Source organism: Ambystoma mexicanum, chromosome 4q (assembly GCF_040938575.1).
Source record: "Ambystoma mexicanum isolate Mex_15411 chromosome 4q, UKY_AmexF1_1, whole genome shotgun sequence".
NCBI lineage: Eukaryota > Metazoa > Chordata > Amphibia > Caudata > Ambystomatidae > Ambystoma > Ambystoma mexicanum.
The window spans coordinates 668,716,697-668,739,053 of NC_090928.1; the positions used below are offsets into that span (position 1 = coordinate 668,716,697).

General features: G+C 47.3%; 1 protein-coding gene across 6 annotated transcripts in view; it reads right to left on the reverse strand.

The window, feature by feature from the left end:
- The window catches only part of MTIF2 (mitochondrial translational initiation factor 2), an 857,581-nt gene extending 839,623 nt beyond the window's left edge, over positions 1-17,958 (reverse strand). For 4 of the 6 annotated variants that reach the window (XM_069608244.1, XM_069608249.1, XM_069608246.1 and 1 more), the window contains exon 1: positions 17,861-17,958. The gene's annotated coding sequence lies outside the window, so the exon portion shown is untranslated. Of the gene's footprint in view, positions 1-15,768; positions 15,929-17,860 lie in introns of those variants that run through there. The other 2 variants (XM_069608245.1, XM_069608248.1) reach the window with 2 other exon arrangements.
- Between the last annotated feature and the right edge of the window lie 4,399 nt (positions 17,959-22,357).

Here is a 22,357-nt window from a genome sequence, read left to right on the forward strand (position 1 = left end):
CGACCTTAGCCATCAACATCTCATACACTCTAGAAACCTCATGCCCACCCTCCGATATATCATACAGTACCCCAACAGTAGCATCCGGTTCCCCCGCCAAAGTAGTTGCAAGCCATCTGCTCCGAATCTCCTGCACTACCATATGATAAGTGACATATTGGCCTCTGTGCAATCCCGCCACTTCCCCCAGTTCCCCAAACTCCATAATAGTGCCGTCTTGCCAAATGTCTCCCAAAGTGACAGGACATACTGATTCCCAGTATGTCCTGATAATTACCCTCAGCTGCCTGTATCCCTTTGCCAGTGCGACCAACGGTATCTGCGGAACACACGGGAAAGGGTCCCCCATCATCCGACAGGCTCGGCGCCACATGTTCCACCCCAATGACAGCATTCTAGGGCGCTCCCTCATGTCTGCGCTAGCCACCCAGATCATTTCCCGCAAGTAAAAAGGGGTACAGTCCCTCCCGAACAACCTGTGTTCAGGGGTCTCTTCATCAGAGAGCCACTTAGCCACATTTTGCAGTTGCACCGCTACATAGTAGGCCTCAAAATTAGGCAGTTTAATACCGCCTTTTTCGTAAAAGTTCTGCAGCTTCCATAATGCAACTCTGTTCCGGGTACCGTGCCACAAGAATTCCCTGCACATACTGTGCAGCTTAACAAAAAACTTCTTAGGTATCATGTATGGGATATTGTTGAAGTAATGCAAAAGCCTAGGTAATACCACCATTTTAAGCATAGCACCTCGGCCCATCATCGCTAAGGGCAACTTCTCCCAGAACCTCATGCATTTCCCGATTTTCCCAATGGCTATTTCAGTATTGCGCCTATGTTCTTCCTCCGTCGTGTGATACACATCTATTCCAAGGTAGCGGAAAGAGCTCGCTGCCCACGGGATCTGCAACACCGGCAACCCCTCCACAGGAGTTCCCACATAGCTACCCAGCGGGAATAGAGCAGATTTCTGGGGGTTCACCGCTATACCGGACAGCCTGGCATACCTCCCCATCACCTCCAAAACATACCGCAGATTTTCTTCCGGGTATTTCAGATATAGTAACAAGTCATCTGCATACAAGGATATAAGGTGACGCTCCCCTCCCACCTCAATACCGATCGGGTCATATTATTGCCTGAGGTATATTGCTAAGGGCTCCAGGGCCAGTATGTACAGCATCGGGGACCAGGGGCACCCCTGCCTAGTACCTCGTCTATCTCCTCCTGGCTGCTCCCCTCATCATCTTCATATAATGCCTTATAGTATTCCGCAAATGCCCTATTTACACCTTCCTGGGTGTCCCCGTCTCGCCCTCTTCATTGGTTACAATTCGAATCGGGGATCTCGGGGTTTCGCTCTTGTACAACCACGCTAGGAGTCGGCCCGTTTTATCTCCTCCCGCATGCTGTCTCTCTATATACTTTTTATAATTTAAGTTACAGAGCCTTTCCCAGTATTCCGCGCACTTCTGTTGTAATTTGAAGACTACCTCTGTATCAGCCCCGCCACCTTCCAACTCTCCTTCCAGCTCGATCTCAGCTCTATGTAGATCAGCTAGAACTCCACCCATCAATCCCTTTGACTTCGCAATGGCGATCCCCCGCATCACAACCTTAAAAGCCTCCCATAAAGTACCAGCCGGCTTTACACTACCAGTATTCACATCGAAGTAAGCAATAATCTCATCCCTTATGTCTTCTCTGAAGACTGGGTCTTTGAGCGCCTCCCCCCGGAGGCGCCATGTTGGTATGCGCGCCCTTGGGGGGGCAATACTGCCACCTCAGGACCAGGGGCGAGTGATCAGAGAGAACTCTTGCTTTGTAATCTATATGATTACTCTCCGCAACTACGTCCAGAGTGGCAAAGATATAATCAAGCCTCGTATGTAGTTGATGCGGAGCCGAATAGTGCGAGTATTGCCTCTCGTCAGGGTGTTTCGCTCTCCACACATCTACCAAGCCAAAGTCCGCTAGCAGCGTCTGCAATACTTTAGCCGCTGGGCTGGGCTTGGCCGTCTTATCATCCGACCTGTCTACCCTAGGATTCAATACACAATTAAAATACCCACCCCAAATCACCGCACCCCCCACACACGCACTGAGCTTGGTACACAGCGTTCTAAAGTATGTCGCCGTGTTTTGGTTGGGGGCGTATGTATTTACAATGCATACTTCTTTGTTCTCTATCAGCCCCCTCACTATAACCAACCTCCCATCCGCCTCCACAACTTCTTCAGTCAACTTAAATAGGACATGTGGTGCCACCCAGACAAGTACTCCTCTTGCATAAGCAGAGTACGACGAACCCACCGCTGTCCCTTTCCATTTCCATTTCCTCCCCACCAACTCCATTTTCTCTCGCGTCAGATGCGTCTCCTGTAGCAAGGCAACGTCTATCTTCTGTCGCTTCAGATACAGCATAACCTTGTTCCGCTTCAAATAACTGTTGAGCCCTCTAACATTCCACGTTAATATCCTAAGGTCCCCCATGGTTCATCAATAGCTCCCCTTCCCCTTCCAAGCAGCCCCCCCCCCACACCAAACAGATTCCTGATTTTAGTTCTTCCCCCAAGGCTCATTTTTAAACTTAAACACCCCAAAACCCCAACCAAACCAACTGCCCAGCTCCATCCCTGGATCTCAGGCATCCCCGTGTTTGGTTCTCCCTTGGAAGCCCAATTTGAGAACCCGACAGGGTGTCACCTCACTATCAGTGACCAAACTAAACTCTAAATGGGGATATAAAGATCAGCCCCAGGAGGCTCCTTCCTCTCGCAGCAGTCTCCGTGCTCACGGATCATGTTTCCTACCAACTAGCGCGTACCTGCTCTCCAACTGCAGCAATGACTATAATGAAGTCCCACAGTCCGCAGCCCAACCAGGCCCGCAGCTTTACTTATCTCGTCCTGCTCCGTCTTCCTTCTGAATATCTGGCTCTTGAAGGCAGCTCTGCACATCCAGCCACCCCATAGCATCCTCCGGAGTGTCGAAGAACAGCATCTTGTTCTTATAAAAAACCTTTAGCTTGGCCGGGTAGAGCAGCATGTATTTGTACCCAGCTTCCCGCAATCTCCTCTTGACCGATCCAAAGTTCATACAGCTTTGCTGTACCTGCAGGGTATAATCAGGGTAGGCAGTTATGCTCGCCGCTCCTCGTTGTATTGTTCCCCCTTTGCGGAAGTGTTCAAGGATTCTTTCCCGGTCCCGGTAGTTGAGGATCTTGGCGATCATTGGCCTGGGCGGATTTCCCGGCGGCGGCTTTCTCGTTAAGGCCCTGTGCGCTCTTTCCACTGCAAATCCCTGAGACAGGGTTCCCCCAGTGATCTCCTGCAGCAGCATATTTTCCACGAACTCCGTAGGGTTGTGACCCTCAGCTCCCTCTGGCAGTCCAACAATGCAAATGTTGTTCCTCCGGGCGCGTCCTTCCGCCTCCTCCGCCCTACTCTCCAAGTTGCCCACACGTTGCACCAGGGCATGGAGCTCTCGCTTGTGCGCAGCGCAGTCTGCCGCAGTATGGCCCATCTCTTTCTCCAGAGTCTCTGTGCGCTCCGCCAGAGTCCTCACGTCCTGCCTGAGGAGGTTCACGTCTTCCTGCACCGCCCCGACCTGGAGTTTCATTGCCGTCTTCAATTCCGTCACAGCCAACTGGAGCTTGGTCTCCCAGGCCACCTTCAGATCCGCGATCGCCGCAAGGACCTCCTGATTCGTGCCCCCCGCGGCCATTTCCCCTGCTGGGGGTTTGTCTTTACTTCTGGCTTCGTCCGGGCCAGTCGGTGCCCTGGCATATTCGTCCAGCGTGGGCTGTTTACCCTTCGCTCTCAGGGGCTTATTAGACATTTCTCCCGTCAGAGGCAGCCTCCTGTCCACGCTTGGATTTGCAGCAGGGTGTCCCAGTGCACTTTTTTGCTTTCCCTTCGCTACCGTTGCATTTCTGTCACGAAGCAACCAAGCTCCTTTGTTCCCTGGCCCCTCCGGCCATTCTATCTACTTTCTCCGACTCTCACAGTCCAATAATGGGTGGAACTGCGCTTCTCCTTCTTCAAAGGATTTGAACAGTTCTGAGGGCACTCCCAGCACTTTCAGAAGTGCCCATGTGTGTTTTCAGCAACCTCTGGGATCTTTAACTGCACTTTTTACCCTCGCCTGCCAACAGTTCCACAATCCAATATTGTATTGCAGGCTCTCACCTCCTGTTAAGCCCTGCCTTCACCTCATTCGGCCTCAGCTGTACGCTTATTGAAAGCCCCGGCGCTTGGGCTACAAAATGTCAAGGGCCTCACTCCGTGTTCGGAGCGCTCGCTACATTTGTAGCCTTCCAGGAAGATATCCGCGTTATTGTCAGGGCTCAATGCCCCAGCCGTCTACTGGCCGCACTGCTGCTCCCGCGGCCGATCCTCCGTAACACGAGATACAACGTATCTCTAACCAGGCCCGGCTTCCCTTCAGTTACGTGCTGTTCTTCGCAGCAGTGAATCGGGCTTTGAAGCCGCCGCGCCCGGAGCCGCTCGCTCGTGCAGGCTGCACACCTCCCGATCCTGATGCTCCTGCACCAGGCTGCTTCAGCGACTCCCGGGCCTCGGGGCCGCGTCGCACGGAGCCGCTTCACTACAGAGGCTGCACACCTCGCGGGCCTCGGACTGGGTGTCGGGTGCCCTTAATGTTTGTAGCACACCCGATCCATGCTCCTCCAATGCCGCGCACCTCCGCTGCAATCGCGCGGGCAGACAAGTCCCCAGGCGCCCAGGCCAGCCTCTCCTTTGTTCCTTGATTATGCGGCGGCAGCCATCTTCTTCTTCGTTACGCTCTCACCTCGAGATTTTCCCTCAGCTTCTGGCAGCGCTCTTACAGTACGGGTCCGTGCCAAAATATATCCACGCGTGCACCCAAGCTTCGTATACACGATCCTCCTTGTCACAGCATAATTGCATCAGTCCTTGCACGGTTTTCAGTCGGATAATGTGCGGATCTGCAGGAGCCCCCGTATGGACACGTCTTCTCACATGGCTTCCTGGCCACGCCCCCACCCCAATACACATATAAGTGTAATTATGCAGACGGCACTAGAAATTTGGGACAGAGCAACTAAGATGGGCACACTAACAAAAAACCCAGCACCATTCATGCCCCTATTCAAAAACCCTGAATTCCCCCCAGGCCTCGAGAGGAATGCATACCAAAAATGGGAGGACGCAGGTTGCAAAATGGTGGGGGATATGTTCCAGGAAGGACACATAAGATCATTTGAAGACTGTACCTCTCTATTGAACCTCAACGCCTCAGACAAATACAGATACGACCAACTATACCACTGGTTAGACTCACCCAAAATAAGAGAAGCTGCCGCGAGAGAATTAACCCCATTCGAAAAATACATTATGACAAACGATAGCTCTAAGAAGCTGGTCTCAAACATATACAGATTTATAAATTCTCTTGGGGAGGAAGTACAATGGCCATACATTAAGAGGTGGGAAAAGACTTTGAGAAAAAAGATACCAAGGGAGTTGTGGGAATACACATGGGAGCTGATACCCAAGCTAACGAAAGCAATACACTCAAAAGAAATGTGGATGAAAATTCTCCTCCAATGGCACTACACGCCAGAAAGACTACACACCATGTACAGGGGAGTTTCCAATGCATGTTGGAGGGACTGTGGGGCAGAAGGCAACTGGCGGCATATTTGGTGGGACTGCCCTATCCTACAACAATATTGGAGTGACGTTAAGGCGCACATGAAGTTAATGTTCCCAGACATGGGGGATCCAGGGGAGGAGGTGTGGCTATGTGGGATTTGGGACCCGAAAGTTAGAACCCTCACCAAATCCCAGAAAAGAAACTTTATGGGCCTACTAATCGGAGTTTGGCTGGAAATAGCTCAAAAATGGAAGCGGAAACACCCACCAATGGCATTAGACTGGATAAGAAGAGTATGGTCCCACATAACGATGGAACATATTACTTACAATCTTCAAGGGAACCATCAGAAATTCAGGGAGGAGTGGGCAGTGACTTTGGAATACCTGCAAAGTGACTATATGGAGCAGTGGTGCCCACACAAAATTAAGATACTGGACATGTTTAGTTAAATTGAACTAGAGACTCTCGGAGAGCAGAGCGGCGATAAGAACTTTCCCGGTGGGGGTGGGGGGAATGGGGGGCAGGCTTAGTGGGACACAGTTTGAATGTTTCTTGTTGTAAAATCAATAAAGATATTGTTTTAAAAAAAAATACGTATCGGCACAAATATGGCCTAGACCACCACATCACCAAAGCCCCATCATTACCATTTTCACCAGGTCTGAGTGCATTAGGACCCTTGTCATGTGAGTTGAGACGGAGGAATGCTTTCATGGGTGGTGTCACAAATCGAGGATAGACCTGAGAAATAGCTCACCGCCATTGCTTTGGATACTTCATATTGAATGTAGAATCTGTCCTGCCTGCTTGAGTCCAGTGCCATATGCAGAAGGCAGGTGAAGGATCAAGCGAAGCAACAACTCTAGTGCCAATGTGTAAATCTACACGGAAGACAGTGGGGGGGCGCAGCAGTTTATATACTAGCACAAAGCACTGGTAGGCCCAGTGTTCATACTGTCTACAGAGCTAACGTTTTTTTGTGGACATGCATCAGAAGGGCATCCAGTTGATTCCGCCCTTTGAATTCTGGGATGTGTAGTTCCCCATCTTTCTAATTGGTGGGAAAACTACAAATCGGCTGATCTTTAACCTGACTCTACTGATCACAGAGAAAGAGCAGTCACAGCATCAAAGCGGCATCACTTTCCCTATGCTCTTGTCTGCCCAACCCCATATCCCACAATGCAAGATCCAGATTGCGCAGCACTTGCTTACTGCAGCCTTACCAAATCAGATTGAAAAGCTCACTTAATAGCTGCAGGCCCTAAAACGATATAGCGGTATAAACAACGTGACGATTATTATAGTTCAATTAAGCTGTTCACGGTATCTATAACGGTATACTGTTATACCGTTAAACCTCTACTAGGAATGCCAGAAAGACTCACCAAGAAACCCCAAAGGGTGTAAAATACAGCAGCCAGGATCCTACTAAGACTAAACAGAAGAGACCACATCACTCCAGCACTGAAAACCCTACACTGGTTACTAGTAAAAAAGCGCATCAAATTCAAAGCACTATGCATTGCCCACAAAGCATTGCACAGACAAGGGGCAGACTTCCTCCAAGACAAGATTAGCCAGTACCGAACAGGAAGGGAACTAAGATCCAGCAACGACCTACGAATAGAGGCAAAACACCATGAAAAAGGAAATTCGTCAGAACAGCGTTCTCACGTCTAATTGCTAACACCTGGAATAACATGCCCAAATTAATTAGAACCACAGAAGACCACATCACCTTCAGGAAACTGCTCAAAACCTGGCTATTCAGCAGACAACGAGAACCTAGAAGGGACACCAGCAACAACAACACTGCAGACAAACAACTAGAGAGGAGACAAGAGGGGCCAAAGAACCGCAAACAAGAACCTGGCTAGATCCCGTCAAGCGGCATCCAAAGGGCCGTCCCAGAGAGACCACCCCAAACTGACTGACTTTACTAACCCTTTTCCCTTCCTGCTCCTCCTACATAACTGACGCCTCTACACAAGATCTTGGACTAGCCACACTCATAAACATACAGAGAACCATTACTATGCCGATATCCAGAGTGAACCACCCACATAGCCCAATACCATCTAAAATGCAACAATACACCAAGATGCCAGACTACTTTACAGCTACAACCACCTGTGACTCTGAATCCCTTATGGACACTAGCTAACCGACCAACCCATCATAACCACACAACATTACCACCAACACAAAACACTACCACACCCGAGGCATGGAATCTTACCCATACGATTACAATGAGTGAGGCCGCTCACAAGTGACCATATGGAAAACACTCACAGACGCCAGTTCCTCCTGGTTCTGAACCTATCCTCTCACCCTTTTCCCCAATAGCCTCCCCACCCCACCCCACTATTTTGCAGATCCACACGAACACCTGGAGCCTGCCCCTGGGTGGTAGCGGTGCGGTACACAACTGAACATAACATAATGCCAGTAACAATACTATAAGAAAACATGCCCATCGTGGCACTGCCTCACACTCCAGTTTGCTTTACCTTTAAAAATGTCTTGTCAAAACAAGAAAACATGTCCAAAAGGGCTGCACAATGCAGGCGAGTCTAGATGCGTAATGCTGCTTATCATGTTTGCTTTACCATTGATACCCAGTGAGAAAAGCCACGCCACAGTAAGAAATGACTTGACTGGCTGCCCTAAATGCCAGTCTAGACACATAATAATAACACTCATGCTTGCTTTGTCATAGAAACCCAGTAAAGAAAAAGGTCATGTCACAGCAAAGAATGGCTAGACTGGGTGCCCCAAAATGCCAGTGCAGCCACATAAAAGCACACATCACCCTTTCTATAAAAAAACTAAAAAACAAAAACAGCATCTTGTACAGGTATCTATGATAGAAACCCATTAAAAAGTGCATCGTGATTGGGATTCTAAGATGGCCACCGAGGGGAGAGCAGCGTGATCGTGGAGCGCTCACCCCCCGGGGCCAAAGACAATAAAAATAGATTAAAGGAGCCTTCCCCAGGTGAGGATTTATCAATGTAGGCTGCGGTGGTGGAGTGCAACTGCCCGTATCACTGGGGGACTTCGGCAGAGGCGGGTGTGCAGCCTTTGTCTCTGCTGTGTCTGAGATGCGGGGGCAATGTGCCCACGGCCAGTGCAGGCCAAGCTGAGAAGCACACTCACAGATAGTGAGCAAGAAGAACCACTCAGGGAGACCCAGGGCGGCCGAGGATCCAGTGCGGCTGAAAGGGGGGGTGGCGGAAAGCAGTTGCTGTCGGACGGCGGAGGAGCACGTCAGGAAGGAGCTGCCTGCAATATTGGAGGCACACCGGGCCTGGATTCTTGGAGCAGGGGCTCCCCTGCTGGCGAGCACCAGCGGGAATATTGAGGCGGGACCAAACCACCCCTGTGCCGACGAAGCAGCGTCTCATCAGAGAGATCAGGAGGATCCAGAGCGGCCATACCCATAGCCCACTGCTGAGAGCTGCACAACCGAGAAGAGCACCCAGAGCGGCCAAGAGGCCCAGGAGGTGCTGCACAGCAAAGAGGCAGGAAGGCAGCGACCCTGAGGGGATTGACTCCCCCTCAAGCCCCTTGGGGGAGAACTATCACAGGTCAGCGTGTGCCCTGGCCCAAGGAAAGGCTGCAAGCAGGCAGAGGCTGGCCAGTGCAGGCAGTAATCAGCAGGCAGTGATCATCAGCTTTGAGCAGAGTGATGTTGAGGAGTGGGGGAGCGTGGCAGGAGGGCCCCTGCCCAAGCTTTGAAGCCAGCACGTTGCAGAGAAGACCAGGGGAGGCCCTGTGGTGTTATAGCCGGGGTGACTGCAGGCCCATTTGAGGTAAATTTTTGATTTTGGAACTGCATATAGTGCCTCAGCCAGCGCACCCCCATACAGAAGCACAGCAAGGGAGCAAGAGGCACAGCACGCATAGGAGACAGTGACCGGTGGGGCCCTGGCCTCCCCGGGCCAATCCTGAGGGCGAATAAAGGGCTAAAGAGTCCATCTACATCCGTGGTGGGCAAGGAAGAATAAGGGGGGAGGCCATTTGGTCGGGCTCAAGGCAGAGTGATCCTGGCACCAAGGCCAGGAGGAGGGCCATTTGAAACCCGAGGAGAGCAAACAGTGGCTCAACTGCACACAGTTAGAGGGGAGTTCCACCAACCCCCCGGCACAGTCAAAGTCGGACCCACAAAGCGGTGGAGAGAGGAGGTTCCTACGCCCTGAGAAAATGTCCAGAAGAGGTCCGAAGGATGCGAAACAATATCAGGGAGAAGAGGACGGGGCAGTGCTCCCCCCGTCAGACTTGCCTACGCACTACATCCAAAACAAAGGGAAGGACATGCAAGCTGCCCCCCCAAGTCTGTGAAGAAACCACAGGACGGCAATCTGCAGAGACTCTGGCGCAGAGACAGCGGCTGGGGGAGATCAGGGGCCCGGGGCAGGAGAGGATCTGGGGGTGCTGGCAGGCACTGCAAAAGATTAAGTGGTCACCCAGGAGGTCCTTTGCCAATGCTTTTAGGATTTTGGGGACAAGATAGAGAACACCATTTCAGTTGCAGTTGAGCATGATGCAAGTGGAACTGTCCCAATTGTTGCAAGAGGTGAAGGGGCACATAACAAAACTAGAGGAGCTGGAGACAGTACACATCTGCAATCATTAGCCTGTGCAGGTATATCAGGGCAGTTTCTAGTCCATTTGGTGCCCAGGGCGAAACACTAGAAAGCGATGCAGGCCACCCCCCCTACCCCACGCACCACTCCCAAACTACACTGTTAAGCAACTCCTACCCAAGCTCAATAAATCACTGCTAAACAAATGAAATCGGTTTTATTACATCATGATTCAAGAACTCTGCAGTAATTCATCAGAAACAGCCCAGTACACAAACAGTATATACTACTTTTAAAGTTTTGTGTCAATTTTTAGTCTATGTTAAGGGCACACTCCTTGACTTTGCCGCTGCAAAAGCATTTATTGCTGCTGCATAATCAATTTTTTCAACAAGATTACTCTCAATTGAAAGTATTGCAAGGGCTGATAGCCTTTCCTCTGCCAGTGTGGAGCGCAAGTATGTCTTTATTAGTTTCAATTTACTAAAGCTCCTCTCACCACTTGCCACTGTAATTGGAATTGTTACTAAGAGCCTCATGGCAATCCACACATTTGGAAACAACCAATGTGTTTTTGTATGATGAATGTGCTGCAAAACTTCAAGGGGCATAATAGAACTCTTCAGAAGCGATGTCTGGATATGTCTCAGTTCCTCAGCCAACTGGGAACCCTCTATATCAGATTCTGATGCACTATCACCATCCTTTGCTAACAATTGCTCCAGGTGCTTGCACAGTTGGATCAGTTCTTCTTTTCCACGCAAGAGCTTTATGTTGTGCATGAAACCCCAGCTTTTATTGTGCGCAGACAATTGGGAAAAGCGCCTTTCAAGCGAAGCAGTTATGGCATCAATCAGGGTGCAAAATACGGTTACTTCAAAAAGTTCTTCATTCTCAGGGATCTCGTCCTGAGTATCATACGCAAACATTTTCTTTTTTTTCCTATGCCGTTTAGTTGCCTTAAAAGCAGGGTCAACATCTAAAAGTAAGGCTCTTTCTTTTGCTGTTACAGCAGACTCAAAACCAACACTCCTATAACTTTTGACAATGGCAATGCCGTTCTTAAGCAGGTCATTGCAGGCCGGCAAATCAATTTGTTTGGACTGCATGGATTGATACCGCGCAGCTTTCAAGCTTTCAATTCTACATTCCCATTGTGTTTCACAGACCTTTTTCAAGGAAAGATTTTTTACATGCTCACTGGGAATGCTCCAGCGTTTGGTTGAAGGTGCAAACAAATTATAGAGTCTCTGATGAACACCAAAAAGAGAAACAGATTTCGCAGAGGGTTTGGAAGCATCACCAACCACCAGAATTAAACTGTGGCAGCCACATGGGTTAAAAAATACACAGGGGTATTTCTCGAGAACTCGCACTTGCTTGGACTCCTTTGTTTACCCCAATCATGTTTGCACCATTATCATACCCCCGACTATGGCAGTTGTCCATTTCTAGACCGCATACTGACATTTCAGAAAACAGAAGGTTTGCAAGCCCTTCACTAGATGTGTCGTCTGCAGGGCGATAGCCTATAAAATATTATTTCACAGAAATGTTGTTGCCTGTAATATCCACAATTCTTACAGTGTAAGACAGTTGCTCAGTGTGGCTGATATCTGGAGTACATTCCAAAATAACAGAGAAATATTTTGCAGCATTCACCCTTTGCAAAATTGCATTCTTTACTTCAGACCCCATTAAACTAATTAGTTCATTCTTAATGACATTTCCGCAATAGTGACTGTGGATCTCTTGTGAGATCACTCGAAGCAAATGATCCATCATGATCGGATCAAATTTCCCTAGTAGTTCAACGAGGCCTAAGAAATGTCCATTGTTTGGATTAAGTAACTTGTTTGAAGAGCCACGAAATGGCACATTATTTTTGGACAGAAAGACAACAACTGACATAATTCTTTCAAGCACAGCCCGCCAACGCTTGGTCTCTGCCTGTATTTGATCTTGCATGAGAGAATCAATACCAACATGTCCTGTGAAGCACCTTTCAGCATTCATCCACTTGCCACGAGACCCTTCGTGCATTTTCAAATAGTTACCAATATGCTTCCAGTTCTTAATGCCATCACTACCAAGTTTTGATTTTGGCATAGGGTCAAAAAGCCTACAGCAAAAACAGTAGACTATCAGTCAAATTAGAATATTGCAGCCATGGCCTGGAGACTGTTTCTTTGTTAGGTAATACCCTGAGCCTATATGAAGAAGGAAAGTGCCTATTTTTGTCATCCTTTGTGTATGAATAACTAGGAGGTGACATAGCCTGTGGCCCTCCCATTACAATTTGATCACGCACATGTTCAGGCATTGATTTAGCCCATAAAGAAATGTCTTCAAATCAACATGTTTTAGTGCCTTGTTCCTGTTGGTCATCATTGCTCTCTAGTGCTTGGGTTCTTGAGGCCTCATCTCTTGAAACTTGTGGAATGACCACAGGCAGTACTGTTTCCTTGTTTCCTCAGGAATGCCTGTTGTCTGGCCTTGGGGATGGCGCTTATCTACTTCTTTTGAAGTCTTCTCTTACCTCTTGAAAAATGAAGACAGTACTTTGGCACTTTTGATACCTTGCAATCAAATCCCTGAAGTAAAAGAAATAGCCTGAAAGTATGGCCCAATTATAACATGTTGCAATATTCTTGCTGGGAATAATCCAAACTCCCCAAAAACGTTTTTTTTAAAAGTCCTTTCAGTTTAAATGATGCATTGATTGCCAAGCAAAGTAGCAGTAAGGAGGCTCCATTCTAAAAGGTGCTGAGTTGAAGGTGCCCCATATTTGGAGAGGCTACATCATGGCCATTCCTATTTGAACAAAACCTTTCTAACATTTGGACAAATACAATGTATGCCAATTCCTACCACTGGCTGACAGGTTCCAGTTCACCATCTCACATTGCAAGTGTCAATCCCTCTCTCAACCAAATATGCTCTAACTCAACTACAACAAAACAAGGCTATGAATTGGCATATGGGGTAAAAGGGTACTCTGGAAACTCCACTCATTACCACGAACTGCACTTCAAGGTTTGTGAGAGGCAATAACATTTGGTTCAGAGAAAGGGCTGCTTGAATTAGGACCATATGGCACATTGTTTACAGGGTTTCCTTTCAATTATATCCTACCAATGATCTCAAACAGGTCAAATCAGGTCAGATTGTTGAGCAGTTTCTGGAGTGCCGTATGTCATTTGAAAGTCACTTTTAAAGTGATGCTGCTTTCAGATCGTTTTATTTGTGCGGAGGGAAAGGGCAGAAAGTCTCGATCACAGCCTCCGACTCATTTCACATAGCCATACAGTGGAAACATCCTACTTAACTACAGTACAGATGCCAGCTTCCAGATCAAACAGGCAGACAGCATCTGACCAGGAACTCAATCTAATACAATATTCCTCAACTGGATAGTCTTTGTTTTAACCATTAAGAAATTAAAAACTGAAATGGAGCAATACAGAGGTGAGGAACCAGAATACCACAGGAGCGCTGGCGAGCTTCGTTACGAGGCCAGAGTGAAGCAAGGGGCACTAAGGTAAATAAAAAGCAGGGTGTGGCATGACGGTAAGAGCATCCCTCACTTCCCCTAGGACCAACTTCCCACATAGGCTGCAGGTCACTACAGCCTGACTACTGGCACATCTATGAGCGTTCACTTTTCAGTACCCAGAGGCTGCTCTGTCAGCAAACAACTCTTCTGACAAAACATCAAAAGGAGGCATTCAGCTGATGTGAGCACGGAGGGCTGGACTCCACTTCATAGAGTCCTCATGCAGCCCTGGAGCTTAGCCAATTTGTACATTCCGGTGTGCATTTCACAGCAAGTGTGATCCAGTGGTCTCTACCCAGTCCTGGTCACAGTGCTCTCTTCCAGTTACATTTCAACTCCTCCTCTTGCGAATCACATCTACCCCCTATCCTCAGCTCTATTCCATCTCACTCTTTCCCTTTAACTGTCCATTGCCTCCCCTTCAACGTGCAATCTCTGCCCCCATTTTGCTTCCCCTATAAGGCCTATATTTTCCCCCCTTTCGTTCCCCCTTTCATAATCTCCCTTTCCGTACCTTTTCCTTGACTATCTTGTTTTCTGTCCCACTTTAATCTCTTTCACTCTGCATGGGCATCCTTTTTTTAGCCTTACACACGCTGGGCATTATCTCTTATAGTGAAAGGCACCTTACATTTGGTCACTTATTAAATGGCAGAAACCCTTTTAAAAAAGTGGAACCCATTCACTATACCATCCGTACATCACACCTGTGTAGAACTTTTAAAAGTAATTCAACCCACAGGACAGGATCTCAAGTAGTCCAATTTCTGTACTGAAATAATAAACCTCATATCAGATTGCATTCTGGTACTTGTAGGCCTGTTTATATAACCTTTACAAGAATGCAAAATGAAACGCATAAAAATGGCAGCTCCCTGTAAAAGTGGATTAAAGAGTTCTTCTGCCTATTTTAAAGAAACAAGAGTGTGAAAAAAAGCATGTGACTAAAAGTGGCCAGTAGTCTCACTGCATTAGTAGTGGTCAAATAGTCACACTTCAGAGTTATTTTGCATGCATGTTACTGCTGTGCAGCAGAACACATTTACATCTGTCTATGAGAGGGGCTCAATCCATAGGGCCAGTTACACATGCATGTAAACTTCCAGAGATCTTTGCACTGCCTGCGTTTTCGAATTCTGGTCAGAATCTTTCTGCCCATCATCCTTGCCCTGTCGATGAAAGCAGTACCATTTTGCTGTTCTAAACAATGAAATAAAGATATACCATCAAAGCTCAAACTCGGATCTTGTCCACAGGACCAGGCAAAAGCAAACAAACCGTCTCAAATATATTGCCCTTGGTTTATGGGGAACTTTACCATAGGCCCACATCTACACAGCGCAGATTCACCCTGTCAAGAAATCCTAGCTGCACCACTGCAGCCAACTCAGTACGAGAAAGAACTCCCGCCAGGACGAAGAACAATTTGCATGGGGATAAAACTTTAATGGAACCAGGAAAATAAGTGTAATTAGTTCCATATGTTCCTGCCCCGAATCCTAAACAAATCAAGTTCTCCGAACTGCAGAAAACAGTACCAAGTTTCAAACCTGTCCAATTAAAACCAACAAAGAAGAAAGATTGCGACTTAAAGTGCCCAGAACAGCAGCAACTTCCAATATACGCTTTCAACTCTAAGAAATGTTTCTGCCGTTTAGACTTTTTTTGGGACAGAACAGAGTAAAGCTACGTTCTGCCATTTACCCTTTCAGGCGTGGGACACATTCTAAAGGGGAAGCAGGAACCGAGCAAAGCGATTCCAATACACGCACTCGATCCAACCGAGGAAGGTGTCTACACGTTGGAAAAAAAATCTGGGCTAGGAAAGTGTAAAACTAAATATTCTCATTTACCCGTTCTTGTCCAGAACACACTCTGAACTATGCAAACTACTGTTTGAGCATCAGCTAAACGCTATGTACACAGTTTAAAGGAACATTTTCTAAAATGTCAACAGAAGCACTGGGCTGTATCTACCTTCTTTCTGAGTAGTTCTGCACACTAGTGAGTCGGGGAGGCAATGCAGTCTTCTTTCTTTGCACACGGGTCTGGGTAGAAAGGAATTGGAGTGTCGGGGCAGGAAGCCGGGAACGCTCAAAGGCAACAGTCTTTTTTCCTCCGTGGTGTGTTGTTCCTGCTTGATTACAAAGGCGGGCGTTTGCTAAAAAGAAGCTCTATGAACACGATTGGAGGCGTACAATAGAAAACATATCAACATACAAGCTGCACAAAGAGTATGGTGCCTTTCTTAAACAACGCACACCCCGCTTTGACCATGTACTTCTATTCCCGTGTAATCACACGCGTCAAGCATATATTAGGTACCGACTGAATCTATATCATACTAGGGAGAGAACTGCTAATTGGTCTAATCATGGTGAGCCAAAGGTATTGAAATGCCGATTCCCTTTTTGCAATGAACCGATTGAATCTTTGAAACATCTTATTCTAGAATGCCCACATTTTAAAGTAATGAGGACCAACCGGTTCTCGAAATTTGTGAATATTGACTTTGAGGATTGTATGCTATTTCTTTGGGCACGTATGATGCTAGGCACACACAAACCTCTGATATTTGAATTAGTCAGTTTCTGTAAAGTTATTGAAAATGAGTTGCTCAAATTTTAAGTATTAGGAGGAAACAAAGTGTTCAATTAGCTATCCTCCTTCTTTTAAATTTCTTTAAATATCTTAAATTTTGTAAATCTGTCGTAATCATGTTGTAAATTTGTATGATTATACATGTAATTATTTTATGATCTTACTTTCTCGTTTGTATCTTGTTTTGTAAAGGTTCTGCAAAATTTGTTTTGTAAATGAACCAAATACAAATAAAAAAAAAAGAGAGAAAGGCGTCCTTTTATGCCCCCACCCCAAGTGGTGAGAAAGTTCAGATAGCCTCTGACTTCCATAATGTTACACAAGTACTATGTGACTGCCAATAAGCAGCTGACGCTACTGTGCTGCGGCCACTCTACCTAGGCAATCGCGCCCCACACCCAGGGAATTTCACCCTCCAGGGTAGGGTGGCCAACTGTCCCGTATTTTGCAGGATTTACCCGTTATTGTGCACTCTGTCCCGCAGTTTGCCGAGTGGCACTGCAGGACGCGGGTTGTCCCGACTTGCTCTGTTAAGCACAATTTGTGCTCGAACACAGCAAGTCGGGAGTCACAATTAGGCATGCTGGGGGCTGGGGCCGGCAGCTGCAGGGTAGACAGCTAATTGCTGTGAGGCCATCCCTGTTTTATAGATTAGCTGCCACTTGCCAGCCACTGTTATTCTGATTCGTGGGAAATGGATGTATATATGTATATGACCCCCTCCGCGTTTGCAGCGGGGAGGGGGTCATATACATACTTTTTCCGCAAATCGGAATACCAGTGACTGGCAGCTAAATCTGTGAATAAAAGTCCTATTGCATTCAATTGCCCCTGCAGCTGGTGAAGTCGATCATGCCTGCTGTGCAGTCACGTCAGCAGCTGCAGGGGAAATGTATTGATTCTGCCTGTGCCGGTGCTCTGCGGTTGTACACGGAAAGGGGCGGGGCAAACATGGACGCTGTGACATCATCACCACCTTATGTCCCCAAAAGCATCTAAAAAAGTTGGCCACCCTACTCCAGAGACCGGGGCAACTGCACCCCGGTCTTCGGACTTCGCCCTTCGCCCGGGTCAAGAAACAGGCTTGATCATTATGCATGTAGTCACTTACACCAGAGCAGGGTCTGTGTAGTAAGTAGCTGCACAGCAGTTACTGCGTCTGCGAGCATTGCAGAGCCTGAACCGTACTGTAAATGAGCTTGGGAGCAGCTACTGCGTCTACGATACCAACAACAGGCTATCTTGTGTAATTTCAAAAACAGATGTTTAGAAAGTCACGTACTTACAATGTTTAATTTCAACATGTGATAAGTAGAATACAACGAATTGCAGCTTCAACGTGGATTTCCAGAGGTTGCAAAAGGGCTCCACTTACCAATATAACAAAGGGGTGAGAACGTCTAAGTTCATGGATGCTAAAAGAAATGCATATAAAATTCACTACAAGAGCTGGATGACATGCACTCACCTGATGCTGCCTGAAATCAGGACATGAGCATTTCGTAAAGGTTACTGTCTAGTTCCCGTTAGAGAAACGGACCCCAGCAACGCTCTGACTCCACTTCATCACGTGGGCAGCTCTGCATCACGTGGGTGGGTTTCAACGTTCACTTTGTCCTCTTTTTTGCACGAACGGGACGGCAATGCAGGAGAGATTCCTCCGTTACAAAGCACATTTCGTATGGTTGATACTAATTCCCATCCGAGAAACGGACCATCAGTTGTTACAGTTAGGGTCATTTCTCAGATGGGAAATAGCTGCTTCAGTGTGAGTAGGCTAGTTCCCATTACAGAAATTGCCCTTTTTTGCCCCCTAGTGGCCAAGTCCTGCATACTAATGGGATCTAGCCCACTCACACAGAGAAGGCTAGAAATGGCCCTTTTGGTTCCCATAATGGCAAGGTCCTGCATAATAATGGGAACTAGCCTACTCACACTGAGAAGGCTAGTTCCCATTAGAGAAATGGCCCTTTTGCCCCTAGTGGCCAAGTCCTGCATAATAATGGGAACTAGCCTACTCACACTGAGAAGGCTAGTTCCCATTAGACAAATGGCCCTTTTTGCCCCCTTAGTGGCCAAGTCCTGCATAATAATGGGAACTCGCCCACTCACACTGAGAAGGCTAGTTCCCATTAGAGAAATGGCCCTTTTTGCCCCTAGTGGCCAATTCCTGCATAATAATGGGAACTAGCCTACTCACACTGAGAAGGCTAGTTCCCATTAGAGAAATGGCCCTTTTGCCCCTAGTGGCCAAGTACTGCATAATAATGGGAACTAGCCTACTCAAACTGAGAAGGCTAGTTCCCATTAGACAAATGGCCCTTTTTTGCTCCCCTAGTGGCCAAGTCCTGCATAATAATGGGAACTAGCCTACTCACACTGAGAAGGCTAGTTCCCATTAGAGAAATTGCCATTTTTGCTCCTAGTGGCCAAGTCCTGCATAATAATGGGAATTAGCCCACTCACACTCGGAAGGCTAGTCCCCATTAGTCAAATGGCTCATTTTGCTCCCCTAGTGGCCAAGTCCTGCATAATAATGGGAACCAGCCCACTCACACTGAGAAGCCTAGTTCCCATTAGAGAAATGGCCCTTTTTGCCCCTACTGGCCAAGTCCTGCTATTTCCCATTAGAGAAATGGCCCCTTGTGTCCATATTGGCCAAGTCCTGCATAATAATAGGAACTAGCCCACTCACACAGAGAAGGCTAATTCTCATTAGAGAAAATGGCCCTTTTTGCTCCCCTAGTGGCCAAGTCCTGCATAATAATGGGAACTAGCCTACTCACACTGAGAAGGCTAGTTCCCATTAGAGAAATTGCCCTTTTTGCCCCTAGTGGCCAAGTCCTGCATAAGAATGGGAACTAGCCTACTTAAACTTAGAAAGCTAGTTCCCAAAAGAGAAATGGTCCTGTTTGCTCTCCTAGTGGCCAAGTCCTGCATAATAATGGGAACTAGCCTACTCACACTGGGAAGGCTAGTTCCCATTAGAGAAATTGCCCTTTTTTCCCCTAGTGGCCAAGTCCTGCATAATAATGGGAACTAGCCCACTCACACTGAGAAGGCTAGTTCCCATTAGACAAATGGCCCTTTTTGCTCCCTTAGTGGCCAAGTCCTGAATAATAATGGGAACTCGCCCACTCACACTGAGAAGGCTAGTTCCCATTAGAGAAATGGCCCTTTTTGCCCCTAGTGGCAAATTCCTGCATAATAATGGGAACTAGCCTACTCAAACTGGGAAGGCTAGTTCCCATTAGAGAAATGGCCCTTTTTGCTCCCCTGGTGACCAACTCCTGCATAATAATGGGAACTAGCCTACTCACACTGAGAAGGCTAGTTTCCATTAGAGAAATGGCCCTTTTTGCCCCTAGTGGCCAAGTCCTGCATAATAATGGGAACTAGCCCACCCACACTGAGAAGACTAGTTCCCATTAGAGAAACCGCCCTCTGACCTGCAGAGGCAGAAAGGTCCTCTCGTCTAATGGGAACTAGCCCATTCGCACTGAAGCAGCTATTTCCCATTAGAGGAACGGCTCTCCGACCTGCAGAGGCAGAAAGATTCTCTCGTCTAATGGGAACTAGCCCACTCACACTGAAGCAGCTATTTCCCATTAGAGAAACGCCCCTACGACCTGCAGAGGCAGAAAGGTCCTCTTGTTTAATAGAAACTAGCCCACTCACACTGAAGCAGCTATTTCCCATTAGAGAAACGCCCCTGCGACCTGCAGAGGCAGAAAGGTCCTCACGTCTAATGGGAACTAGCCCACTCACACTGAAGTAGCTATTTCCCATTAGAGAAACGGCACTCTGTCTTACACGTTCCCAGAAACCTGCGCAATCATTCAGATTATGGAATTGGAACATCCCCACAACAGACTTTGGTTGCTATGTCAGCCCCTGCTACTAATCGACAACGTAATTGTAGCTCACACGCTGCTCTGTGAAACTGAAGATGCAAGTGCTCTTGCGTGTATAACTATATAGTTGATCTGGTGAATTTGTAGGTTGGTGCCAACTTGTAAATGGTACATGTTTTTGTGCTATTGATTTCTGTACGGGGTCAGCTAGTGTTTCCTAGGGTGTGGTGAATGGTCGAACTAATCGCTAGCTGCTCATAGTGATATTGGGAGAAGTGATCGACAGTCTGTCATGCAGGTAGACCTTTAACAGATTTTGTTTAGGTCACTGAAAGTGTGTATTTTAGTGCAATGATTACAGGTTGGTTTGTGACATTGTGGGCTAGATTTGAAGTTTTGTATACTAAATCAGCAAACCGTAGTTAATGACGTTTGAGTGCTCTAGCAAAGAAGGCAAAGATGGAAAGTAACGGCTGCAAATTCCCTTGAGGTTTTCCAGTACACTATCCATAAATCTAACTAGATTCACCCTATAGTAATACCACCCGTCGTACACACAAGGAATCAAAACCCAAATAAATAACTCCTGCTGAAGCTGTCTGCAATAATCATTCACAATTTCCAACCCATCCTAAAGTTATCATGGGGTCATCCTAGAGTAACCCCCCCCACCCATCCCGAAGTTATCATGGGGTCATCCTGGAGTAATCCCTCCACCCATCCTGAGGTTGTCATGGGGTCATCCTGGAGTAATCCCCACCCATCCTGAAGTTGTCATGGGGTCATCCTGGAGTAATTCAAGATCATCACTGGAAGTAACCGGAACTCCTCCTGGAGTAGTTTCGGTGATAACTCTAGAGTCATCTCATTTAAATATTTTGGCCTATACACATACTTCAGGATGATTTCGGATGATATCCCTGAACTATGGCAACAGCCTAACACGTGTTTCGAGCCTCCCACTGCTCTTCATCTGAGGCTTAATAGGGATAGAGCATTGATTTCTTCAGTCTGTCTAAACAGCCAACCAGCTTTAACCACAATTGCGAAGCCTTCAGAGTACTTTTTGGGCATTGTCCCTTCAGCTTAAATTTCAGGCTCTGTCCCTATTAAGCCTCAGATGAAGAGCTGTGGAAGGCTCGAAACACATGTTAGGCTGTTGCTTGTACTAAACCTTGGACTTTAAATGCTGTTCTTTCATACAAATCACTTGGACTCCCGATTTTTATTTTGCTATACTTGGTGCAGTGAAACTGGGACTTGTTTGTGTTGCAATTGTACTTACCTCAGTGGAATTATACTGGCAGCATATCCACACTACCCAGATACCTGCAGCCTTGACCCTCTTTGTCTAATTTATACTTACAAGCGCTGTGGATAGTGACTTTTTCTGCCAATTTGTTCTTTCCTAATTCCAGGAATAGCTTCCTTTTTTTTCTCCAAAATTTACTTTATTCAGTGTTTTTCCATGACATGAAATCTCAAAATACAATCGTGAAACATTCACTGTAGAGCATCTGCACTACGTTATCACATTAAAACTTGTTGATAAACTTTCATCCCCCCACACCCATTTGGGATCAGACGAGACGTGGCAGGTGCTCTTTAGTCCTCTGTCCTTCAAGTTTGTGGGACATGCTACTGGTTAAAGCGGCTCAGGTCCTTTATAGGCCTCGGGGAATGGCGCCCATTCCATCTCTCTGTCTGGGGAGATGTCGTGAATAATCCCTGTGATGTTTTCCATTTCGTAGAGCTCTCCCGCCTTTCCGGCTCAGGCCTGTTCCGTTGGGAGGGACTGGTTCTTCCATTTCATGGTGATGCAGACCCTGGCCGCTAATAGGAGAAAGTGTGTCATGTGCGGGACTCTTTTCCATCGGCCTTCATCCTCTTCAAGACCAAAGAGAACTAGTATGGGATAATTTTCCCTCGTTATCCCTGCTATCCTCTTGATCCAGGCCAGTACCTCTTTCCAATATGTCTTTGATTTGGGACATGCCCACCACATGTGCCAATAGTTGGCTGGGGTCCTGCATCCTCTCCAGCATTGGGGACTGCCTTGGTCAAACATTTTGGAAAGCCTTACAGAGTCGAACTGCCACCTGTGTAGCAAT